This window comes from Cnephaeus nilssonii, assembly GCF_951640355.1.
Source record: "Cnephaeus nilssonii genome assembly, chromosome: 11".
NCBI lineage: Eukaryota > Metazoa > Chordata > Mammalia > Chiroptera > Vespertilionidae > Cnephaeus > Cnephaeus nilssonii.
In genome coordinates, this window is record NC_137082.1 from 77,680,576 (window position 1) to 77,692,760 (window position 12,185).

The following is a 12,185-nucleotide window of genomic DNA, read 5'->3' on the forward strand; positions in this document are numbered from 1 at the left end:
AAATGTACTCCCTCATTCATGCTTCTAGAAGTGTCCCTGTTTGCGAATGGTTTGTACCTTGCTCAATATAATATTCATATCAGTTATTTCATTTTGATACTGCCTTCTTCTGCACTGGCATTAAGATACTTTTACTATGAATATAATTATGCCACTGTTCTTTTACATACTGCATATTTTAAAGTCAAAATGCCATGACATTGACCACAGAGCTTCCCAAGGCTATTCCTTGCCTCTCTACTCCAATGTGTCTCTCAGCCCAGTCCACATTTCTGCTCGGTGCTACATCCTGCTGGACCACAGCATCTTGAGGGCAAAGATGGGGCATAACTTCCATTTAGAATCCCACACACTTAACACAGTGTCTGGTTTAAAGCAAATGCTAATTAATTGATAAATGTGTATCACATGGGAATAAGATTTTTTTGGCTACATTATCAGCTGAAGAAATACTTCAGGCAAAATTGTTCTCTGCTTTCTGACCAGAAATATTTATTTATTTTTAAAATGCATTTTTATTTATTTCAGAGAGGGAGAGAGAGAGAGAGAAATATCAATGATGAGAGAGAATCATCGATCGGTTGCCTCCTGTACACCCCAGACTGGGGATGAAGCCTACCTGCATGCCCCACATGGGGGATCAAGACTGCAACCCAGGCATGTGCTCTGACTGGGAATCAAATTGTGACTTTCTGGTTCATAGGTTGACGCTCAACCACTGAGCAACACCAGTCAGGCCTGACCACAAATGTTTAAAACCGATAAAGTAATATGGCCTGGAATGTAAATAGACATTATTCAATATATCAAATGTAATAGGGCATGCATAGGACAACCTATAGATAACAATATGCAATGTAGGCAAACATTAGGGCACTAGGGAAGTATCCATGAAGAATCTGTAAGTAGCCTGTTTTCTCAACTCTATATGTGACCTTAGGGTACCTCACTGTGCCTTTGGTTCAAAGGGGGATGGTTCAGGGTAGTTGACATCCCACATCTCTTCCAGATCTCCAGTTCTATGAATTGTTGGCAAAAAGTATATAACCTTATCATGGTTTGAGTTTCATCTTGATTTACTCCATTTCTATAACTTAATTATTTAAGTTTGCAACATGTCTTAAAATAAAATTAATATAATTTCAAAACATGCTGTGATGCTGGAGAACATTGCCCTTGGGGTTAAAATATAAAGCAATTTATTGAGCACTTATTGGGTACTTAGCAGAAGCACCATAGTGTTTTGGGTGCAGTGAACATTGCAGAGTAGGATGAAACTGCAGTCCTAAATGACTCTTAAATCTAACTGAAAAAGTAAGATTAAAAACAGGAAAGAGAAGAAAGTATATATTCTAGGGCACCGACCTTGCTCAGTGGCTATAGTAATACCCTAAATAGATGTTGTGGAGTAAGGCCTGATGGTAAAATCATAAATTTAGTTGGACCTTTAAAGTTTTCCAAGAATAGTGACAAGGGAGAATATAAGCACCAAATGGACACTATCAGATGTGTACTGCAGATTGGAAGGAAAGGGAGAGATGGTATTTGGATCACACTGTGGAGACAGACTTTGCTGAAGAATTGGCCCACTCAGGGAGGCTGGGATGAGAAAAGGAACTAGACTTGCAAAAAGTAGGGAATTAAGGAGGCGCAGCAGACAACACAGCATGGAGACACTCCAGAGTGAGAGTAGAAAAGCACACAGAAACAAGAATAATTCTACCACAAGATAAATGAATATAAGGAAGAGTAGTGCCCACCGTATTCTCTGGTTAATTAAGAATGGCAGTCTTACACGTCCCTGAGTGACCTCCTTCCTTGAAAATTACAAACTTGGAAAAAGCACACACTTAAACAATATGAATCAGATTTGCATTTTTGCATCATATTTAATGATTCATCTCTCTCATTAATGCACTTATTTTCTTTGCTTGGACCTATATCTATAAATCAATAAATAAGAGCTCTACCTCTCTGTCTAATTGTCTGTTAGTTCTAGAACCAATGCCCTTTTAAATATAAAAACTGGCACCTTACCCCCTTTTCATCATGAGTGGTTTCATACTCCCAAACTAAAGACCCTCCTTCTTCTTTCTACAGTCTGGAAGTTACATCATTGAAGAGATACTCCCTACTCAGTGAGCTATACGTTCTTCCTTGCAGGAGACTATATGGATGCAAATATTTCATTTCCTTGCAGCCAAAATACCTGGGTTCTAGCTAAAACCAAACCAAACCAAAACAAAACAAAACCCAAAGCAAATGGAACATTAATTTAATCTGTCTATGGTTATAATGATTTACTCACCCAATAAAATTTAGATTTATCTAAATTAGGTTCATCTAAATTCTCTTCTCTGTCATCCCATTAGAAAACATGAAGGTTTTCTTTCTTGTTGATGGAGGAGCTGGGCCTCAATTTGCACCTTATTTACTTTTGTTCTCTCTCTGTCCCTGCCAGCTCCCTGTACATCCTGCTCACTCTGACACACTCATGGATGTTCTCACAGGGAGATGGCCCATCCCCAGCTGATGGAGAGCTCCCACAGAGGGGTATGCAGCCTCAGCTTCAGATTAATGAGCTATTTGACTGGGGCATGACGTTGGTTTCACAGCAGTTTTCCTTAAATGTGGTGTGATCAGGAATTTGAAGAAGTTTATTCTTAGCTCTTTCTTTTGGCTGCTGCAACATGTTAACAGCTTGTGCATTTTATAATGCCTTTTTTTCATTGCCATGGTAACCATTAAAACTTAAGGTGTATGTGACTAGAGATCTGGCCAAGCTATTGGTTTCTGGCATGCTGGAAAGCAGTGTAAATGAAATCACATATAGTTGGCTGTTTTTTACAGGTGTGTCTTGCCTTAATCAACCTGGCATGTAACCAACCCCATCCCCCCAAAATAACAAACATTAGTATAACAAAATATTAGGAGCTGACTTTTCATGTCAGAAATAGAATTGACGGTAGAATTCCTCTATATGGTAAATTCCTTAGTTGGTTTTAAACTATGATTATGTTGAACACATGCATATGCAGGCAACTCTTAGGAATAAATGTGTAAGCCCCAAGTCTTTGGGAATGGTTAATAGTTTAATTTCAGAGCCAAGTTAATATGGTAAGTTTATATTCTACCTACTTCTCTATATGTTTTGGTTTTTGATATTGCATGATATGCTCTATCAAAATGGTATGGTTATTAATGAACTATTAGCAAATTTCCTTCATGTTTCCCATGCTAAAAAATCCAGGCATTTTTGTGAAGCAAAGCAAAAATTAAGCAAACAATCATGAACACGTCCAATAGAAATATCAAAAAAAGAAAGACAACAAAAATTACTATCCCAATTATGAAAAGGTCAATGGCCACTTAATAGAACCTGTTTCTATTTCCATTTTGTTTTTAGTTCTCCAAGTGTTTATTCTCTTCTGCACTATCCTAGACATTGTAGGAGGTAGTAAAAACTTATGAGGCAAAATTCCTATTTTCAGTGAATTTGGAAATTTATCCTATATAATAAGAGAGGAATATGCTAATTATCCGTTATGCTGTAACATCACAACTAGATCAGCAGGCTGTGTCCTGGCCCTCTGCTCAGGCAGCTGCAAGGCCCAGGGTAGTATAGGATACAATAGGAGGGGATAAGAAAGGAGAGTGAGAGGAAGGCAGGCCTGCATGCAGACAGGCCTAGAGGAGAAACAGAAATACAAAAGGGAACAAGCCAGCGAGGGGCAGGACACAGGTGGCACGGAGGGGGAGCCCTGCCCAGACACCAGGTGCAGGCCATTGGTGGGTCCCCGGATGGAGGGGTGGATGGTCTGAGGCCTTATGGGTGGAGGCACTCCTGCTTTGAGGCAGCAGTGCCCGGGCCATGTTGGCCTCAGCCACCTTCGCTGGGCTGGGCATCCCGGGTAGGAAATGGGAACAGGATGGAGGTGGGGTGGGCAGGGAAGGGGGGGCAGTGAACACCTGGCTGGGGCTGAGCCCTGGGCTGGGAGTTAATACCCTCCCCCCCATGAAAGGTTTAACCCTTTGCACTCGCTTGCTTTTTTCTTGATTCCTTTATTCTACTTGGGATTTAATTTTTTAAATACCCCAGATTTTACAAAACATGGCAGTAGAATAAAAAACTGGAGTTTCTTTCCATACAAACTTATTTATTTGGATTTGTTTATATTTCAAATTATTGATACATTCAAAGAGTATAAAAAGAGCTGCTACCGATGCTAACCGTGTTGAGTCACACTCGACATCCGAGTGCAAAAGGTTTTAAAGAGGGAAGGAGGGCTCCTCCTTCTCGCTCACACACACCCCCGCCTGGGCCTCCTCTCTCTCCAGCTCCATTTTCTCCACTGCTGGGGACCGGGGTCTCCTGTGGAGAGCCCAGTCGGTACCCTAGGTCTCCCTTCAGAGCTGGGGTGAACCCCCGGGAGAGCCAGGAGATGGAGAGATGGGCGGGGGTCAGGGCGGAGAGAGCAGTGGCCCTGGGGAGTTTGGGGAGAAGTAACCAGGTGGGGGAGGGGCTGAACGAGGAGGGGGACAAAGGGCCCCCCCCACTATGGATGAGCAGCTGCTGGGCTGCCCCCTCTAGGTGGGCGCTGGGGGGGCCTGGGGTTGGTGGGTGGGGGGACTGGGAGCCCTGGCGAGCCTCTTGGTGGGGGTGGCAGGGGGTTCCCAGGAGGCTGAGGGAAGCAAGACATCGGGACATGCTGCAGCAGATAATGACCATCATGTACCAGAACTTGGACGAGGCCCAGACCAAGAAACACGCCCTAAACTGCCACGGAATGAAGCCAGCGCTCTTTAGCGTCCTGTGTGAAATCAAGGAGAAGACCGGCCTCAGCATCTGAAGCTCCCACGAGGAGGAGCAGGTGGACCCCCAGCTTATGTGCTTGGACAACATGCTTCTGGCAGAAGGTGTGGCTGGGCCTGAGAAAGGGGGTGTGGGGGGGCTCAGTGGCAGCAGCTGCAGCTGCAGCAGATTCCAGGGGTGGCGTGTCCCCTGACAACTCCATCGAATACTCGGACTATCGCAGCAAACTTGCCCAGATCCGCCATATCTACCACTTGGAGCTGGAGAAGTATGAGCAGGCATGTAAAGAGCTCACGACCCACGTCATGAACCTGCTGAGGGGGCAGAGCCACATGAGGCCATGGCACCCAAGGAGATGGAGAGGATGGTGAGCATCATCCACCGTAAGTTCAGCGCTGTCCAGATGCAGCTCAAGCAGAGCACCTGCGAGGCTGTCATGATCCTGTGCTCCTGGTTCCTGGATGCCAGACAGAAATGCCGGAACTCAGGCCACCGAGGTCCTAAATAAGTATTTCTCTCCCAACCTGAGCAACCTGTATCCCATGAGGAGGCTAAGGAGGAGCTCACCAAGAAGTGTGGCATCACCATCTTTCAGGTCTCCAACTGGTTTGGCAACAAGAGGATTCGCTATAAGAAAAATATCGGAAAGTTTCAAGAGGAGGCAAACATCTATGCCATCAAGACCGCCATAACTGTCACCCGGGGGGGCGGGCACAGCCACACCAGCTCCCCCACACCTCCTTCCTCCGCAGGCTCTTGTGGCTCTTTCAATCTTTCAGGATCGGAGACATGTTTCTGGGCATGCTGGGCTCAATGGAGATTCCTACCCTGCTTCCCAGGTGGAATCACTCTGACACTCGATGGGCCCAGAGGGCTATGGTGATAACCCCTCAGGGCCACAGGATGGGGGCTCAAGAGGTGACTCTTGATGAGAGGACAAAGGCATCCAGAGTACAAGCCCCAGACATGGGAGAAGCACAAGATGAAGAAGGGCAAATGGGGTCGCCCTACCCTAGTTGACTCAGTGCTGGGTTTGCTGACTACTTGGCAAGGAGAAGGGGGTCCCCTAAGGGGAAGGTGGGGTCTGTCTCCCCTTTTTTCCCTTCTTTTCAATCTTTTTCTCTCTTCATTTCTTATACCAAACACACCCAGAACCCTATCTTTCAGATCCTCTCTCTCTCTCATAGACACATACACAACTGTTATCTCTCTATAGACACATATACATTCTCTCTCTCTCTCAGACACATATATGACTATTCTGTTTCTCTCTCTCCCTCTCCCTCTCTCTCTCTCTCTCTCTCTCTCTCTCTGGTTTCACCCATTCTCTCTCCCCACCCCTTATCTGCTCTAGGATCTGTGGAGACATCAGCCTTGCCATACCTACCAGAGATGCCAAAAATGGGGACACAACTTCTGGACAGATGACCTGGCCACGCCCTCAGGCCTCCCACTCCTCCCCCTCCAGATGACTTTATTACCTCATGTGCAGCTCATCTTAAACCAATACAATTGCTCAGTGGGAAAAAAAAAAGAAGGGAAGGAGGGAGGGAAGAACTTTATAAAGGAGTCAGTAGACAGCAGAGTTAAAGAAGGAAAGAGGATGTATGAGTGAACTGTAGGAGCTATAATGAAAATCAAATATAGTTCTGAAATGGGGACAGATTTTAAAAGTAGGAGTCAGAAAAGAAAAAAAGATAAATGATAGTGAATAATTAGGCAGGCAGATAGATAGATATTAAAACGGTGGAAGTAAGGAGAGAAGAATGTATGGGAAAGGTAGGTTGAGAGAGAAAGAGGGAGGGAAGAAAAGTTTTAAAGGGGAGCCGGTAGAGCTTAAAAAGAGAATGGGAAGAAGGAAGAAATGGGGGAGGGAGCAAAGCAGGTCCGAGGGAGGAAGTGAAGAAAAAATTACGGTGGGAAGAAAAGAAAAGGGGAGGGAGAGCAGGGGTAAAGATAAAGGAAAGAATGAATGTGTTGAGAAAGATAGGAAGAAGGATGATGGAACAGAAGTAGGAAATAAGGAGGAAAGAAAAGTTTATAAATGATGAGTCAGTAGAAAAAAGTGTTACATAAAGGAGAGAGAAAAATTGTGTGAGAGGGAGAAGCCAATAAGGAAGTCAAATACAATTGTGTGTGATGGGGATAAGATTAAAAAAGGAAGTTAATAGGGGTGGCCAGGCTGGCAGGGGAGGGCAGTTTGGGGGATCAGGCTGGCAGGGAAGGGTAGTTGGGAAGATCAGGTCGGCAGAGTGGTTAGGGCAGGCAGGCAGGTGAGCGGTTAGGAGCCAGAGGTCCTGGTTTGCGAGAGGGATGACCAACTGCCAGTTTAGATAACTAAACTGGCAGTTGGGCATTCCCTGACGACTCCCAGGTTGGAGAGGGTGCAGGTCGGGCTGAGGGACCCCCTCCTATGCATGAATTTTGTGCACTGGCCCTCTAGTTTGTAAATAAAACATACATAAAGAAAACAAAGATAAAATATATTTACATGTTAAATACCCCAAGAAATAGGCTCTGTGAGAAAGTGGAAGAACTTCATAGTTAGAAAATTTGTATATAAAATGCAAAATTTGGAGTCTATATGGAAAGATCAGGTGAGATTTGGCTGACCAGACAATAAGACTAGAATGTTGTTGTTGTTGTTGTTTTTTTCTGAAGAAATATTTTTTATAACATTGCCAACGAGATGGTTGCCTGAAAGTGTAGGACAAGTTGAATACTGGATAAGAAAAATGTTCATCCTCAGGTTAAGATAACATTTTGCTTAAAATATTGACAGTTTTTAGGAAATATGAGAATATTTCCTCATAGCTCAAATGAAGATGACAGCCTTTCTCTGTCTAATTTGAAGATGACAAGTTCACGCTGAGCATATAACAAAGTCTGATACACTCTTATCTTAAGGCAATGATATATGTTAGCAGAGAAAATATGTATTTAAACAACTTTGCAGGCATCATCACAGTATTGCCCAAGTCAGAGAAGTACATTTCTTAACAAATATTTTAGGCACCATCTTTCTTCTCTTTCATACCCAATCCAGCCACAATAATTAAAATGTAAATTGTGGTCTTAGTTGAAATAACAGGCATATGACCCAACATCTACCTGGTGAATAAAAACTACATTTTGAATAAGTCCATCTTCAGTGTTGCTTTTCACAAAGGTAGCCTTTACCATTGTCTGCTTCCATTCTCAATCACTGGCAGGTGCTTTAATAATAAGAAGAATAAAACTCATTCATTACAGACACCCAAAGAGCACTGTGAAAAAAAATCTTGATGTTGAAACTGGCAGGGCTGCCCTGATTTTATTATCTCTCCTAAAAGTACAATAGATTTCAGCCTTTTATTTGCAGGCTCCAATATTCTCTGACCCAAGCAGTTCCTGCTTTAAGGGCCTCTGTCTTGCCAAGTTATTAATAGCAATAGAGCTTTAATGAACCCCCCTAAATTAATAGGGATCCATTAAACAATGAGAAGTTAGTTTAAGGAATAGCTGACTATATAAGGGCTTTACGAAATGGAACACCCCACTGTATGATTAAAGGAGCAAGGAAAAGTTCTCTACTTTTCCACTTTCGGTCATTCTCTTATCAGACAAATGACCCTAGACAATTATGTGCTTTGCTGTTAGAGACAACAGGACAAATCATTATTTCTCTCTCAATCTCTTTCTCCCCCCACCCTCCACACACCTTTCTCCTTCTGGCTCTCCATAACATGAAATTCTACCTTATGAGTATACATTTTCCTTTTTAGCTTAGTGTATTTATTTTTGTGAAAATGGTACAACCATGATAATGCTGAGAAAATGTAATCAGTCCCTGGCATCTCAGTGTGAATGACTTTATTGTTATTCATAAGAAGCTGTTTGTTGGGTACAAATGGACAAATATCGCAGTGCACTTGGAAATACATAGGAATGAGAGTAAATGCCCTGAAGTGGGCAAAGACTCTGCTGGTGAATTAAAGGCAAGTGTGCAACTTGTTCAGCAGTTTGGAGAACGATATTCTCTCCTGGCCTTAAATGACAGAGTCAATTTAGTTACACTAATTTTGTTGCATCTCAATTTCCTTACCTGCCACATAAAATGGTTGAACAAGATAACCTCTAATTTCCATTTAAAATTTTTATTTATATTGTGATAATTGAAATTTTCCAAGGATCAGTCCCCTTAGTGAACAATTGCTAATAGACATAACAGAATAGATTAATGGTAGGATCAGCCAAATTAAGTAGCCCTGCACTATTAATATTGATCTTTACTATTTTCACTAGAGCCTTGTCTCGGGCAGAATTCTAAGAATGTTCCCCAAATTCCCACTCTTCTGTAAATACTTTGTATATGATTCCTTCCTACTGAGGTAGGACAAACTTGGGAATAGGATGAAATACCTGTTTCCTCCATTAGGTTATTTTATAAGACTCTGTGCTAGCCCATTAGAGAGAGAGGAGAAGTTAAAGAGACAAACTCCTCCTGACTGGGATGAAAGCAAACATTCGTGATGGGAATTGCTTCTGGAAGTCATGTGGCAAAGAATTGAGGGTCACTTCTAGGAGCCAAGAGTAATCCTCTGCCAGCTGCCAGCTAGCAATCATACCGCAAAAGGAAATGAATTTTTCCAATAACTAGTGAGCGTGGAAGAGGACCTCATGCTTCAGATAAGAACTACAGCCCCAACTGACACTCTGAGGTCCACTGGGTGAGACCTTGAGCAGAGGATGCAGCTAGCCCATATCAAAACTCACAGAGACTGTGCTATAGTAAATGCATGTTATTTTAAGTGGCTACATTTGTAGTGATTTGTTATAGAGCAATCAAAAACTAACAATAGCCCTTACTACTACCATGTATTTCTGAAGACTGAGTTTGCAGAAGCAAATGCAGAACATCTGATGAGAGAAGGCACTGGGAAAATGTGCACCAATGGATTTGACAGAGTTAAGACAAAAGGGATCTGTGGGCAAAGATTGATGAAGGTGGGTTTCCTTTGGTCCCTTCTGATCTCCATGCAGACTGGTGTGCATGGCCATGCCTATCCAGTCCCTGGTGTGCATATGCTTGTGTATCAGTATGATCATGCTATATGTTTGCATTTGTTTAGTAATGAATCACATCAGATGTTTTATAGGTAGTTGTTAAATCTCGTATAATGGATATAACCATGCAAGTCTGCCATAGGGGAAATTTGCTCTTGACCTCAGCTGGTGATCAGCTTATGCCCTGAAGCATAAGAATTGATAGGCCCTATAATTTTATCCAAGCTAATGTAACAGCAGCTGCTGTCCTTGGTGCTGGCAATCTGATTAAATTCCCAAATTAGGGATTGCCTTTTGCAACCTGAATTCTGTCATGGTGGTAAAAATCTGACAATAACTGCTCTCTTTTTACCTCTTCTCTCATTTAGTGTTTCTCAATAGCATCCGGAACACCTCAGACTATTGCATATTCCTCTGGCACTTTATTAGAAATTGGGAATTTTGTAATCCTATGCAAAATGAGATTGCATGCTTTCTAATGTAAGAAAGGAGAGAGGCAGGCCAATTCAGCTCTAAAACTGCAATTGTTTGCCTACCTCCAGGGACACATCTTACAGATTGCCATGAAAATAAATTGGAAAGTTTACAATTCCAAATCATTGCCGGCCATGTATTACTTCACAGGCAAAAGCAAACACTACCACCACCATCATCACCATCAGGAACAGGCAAAAACACATCCAAAGACTTTCATGCCTTCGTGAGGGAAAATGCATTACAATTAGATTCGACTATAACCATTCAGAGAGGATGTTTGTTTTCTGCTGCTTTTAAAAGTACTTATTATTTATTACTATTTTTTTCCAAGATGATCTTCTTTATTCCTTCAGGAAAGGAGCAGTCTGGCTCTCCGTGTCATTACCAAAGCAGAGTGAAAGCCTTCAAGTGCGGACAGCGGCAATTTCCACCGTAACAGTCAAGCCAGCAATTAGAGCCGTTTGTTACACTGACAGCGAAGAGAACCATTTTCCAGCAGCAAGGCAGCCGAGGAAGAGCGGAGGAAGCGAGAGCCTGTTCATTTGCAGGAGACCAACGCCACACAGCAGCTGATCCTGGAATAGCAGGCAGTGTGGGGAACCTAGGCGGTGAGGGCTGAGACTCACATCCATTCTGAAACTTTGGGGAAAGGTCTGATTTTTGCTTTCTCTGACTGAGGATAAACCTGGATCATACATATTGCCATTTGATTTGGCTCACTTTCTAACTTAATTTCCTAGCGTTATATTGAAAGTATAAAGGTGGATGTTTCCATGGCCAATTCTGGATATGAGATAGTATTTTCGTGCTCAAAAAGGACCTCACAATAGGACATTTTGCCAACAGAGCCATGTTTATTTTATAGCAAAGCTATTTGAAATGTAACTTCAATGTTTTAATGTGCTGCCATTTGGTCATTTTCCCCGATTTTCAAATATCTTAAATTATGGGTAAGGTTTCATTGATAGCTTGAAATGTTGCTTGATCTCTTTTCTTTTCTTTTCTTTTCTTCCTTCCTTCCTTCCTTCCTTCCTTCCTTCCTTCCTTCCTTCCTTCCTTCCTTCCTTCCTTCCTTCCTCCCTCCCTCCCTCCCTCCCTCCCTCCCTCCCTCCCTCCCTCCCTTCCTCCCTTCCTTCTTGCTTCTTCTTCCTCTTTTTAACAACTACACTTTTATTAATTAGCATTGGGTTTAATTCACGATTCCAACAGTGATACACTGCACTCCATGACCTGTCAGTTTCTCTTTGGATTTTGATTTCTTCCTGTCTCTAATGAAGCAGGGATAATACTACTTGCTTACCTCAAAGAAACCATCCGAGAATTAATGAAACAGTGTGAAATGTTTGATCTTCTCTGAGCCAGGTACTTTTTTCTCCTTTGTTCAAGAGCTATTATTACAGGAAGATTTAATAAATAGCCAATTACAGATAATTCTTAGACATTGAATAGGCATCTTGCTAGATATTTTTTTTTTGTGGCAAATATTGGAACACATCAATTGCTCTATACTAGAAGAAAAAGAGCCAGATGTAAAGCAAGGAAGACTACAGATACCTCTTTTCTAGGAAGAGAAATACACTTGAAGGGGTGGTTTGTATAGAAGGCTGTCAGGGATGTTTCAGCTCCTGTTTTCCAGCCTGCTTCCCAGAAGCAGGTATGGCTAATGCAGAAACAGTTGTGGAGAGGGTTGTTTTTCTCTTTGTTTCAGGAAAGATGAGGCAAGGTGTTCTCCTTTTATTTGTTTTAAAACTGCACAACTCCTGCTCTGGCACCCAGGCAGCTCCTGCCAGAGTCAGAGGTGAGGTCATGCTTGACTGCAGAAATCTAAGATCAATTTGTTGTCTCACAC

At 42.5% G+C, this 12,185-nt stretch overlaps 1 pseudogene across 1 annotated transcript; it reads left to right on the forward strand.

Moving 5' to 3' along the window:
* The first annotated feature begins 4,706 nt into the window (after window positions 1–4,706).
* Window positions 4,707–5,696, forward strand: LOC307106769 (pre-B-cell leukemia transcription factor 2-like; annotated as a pseudogene). Its single transcript has one exon. The product of its transcript is annotated as a pre-B-cell leukemia transcription factor 2-like (transcript).
* The last annotated feature ends 6,489 nt before the right edge of the window (window positions 5,697–12,185 follow it).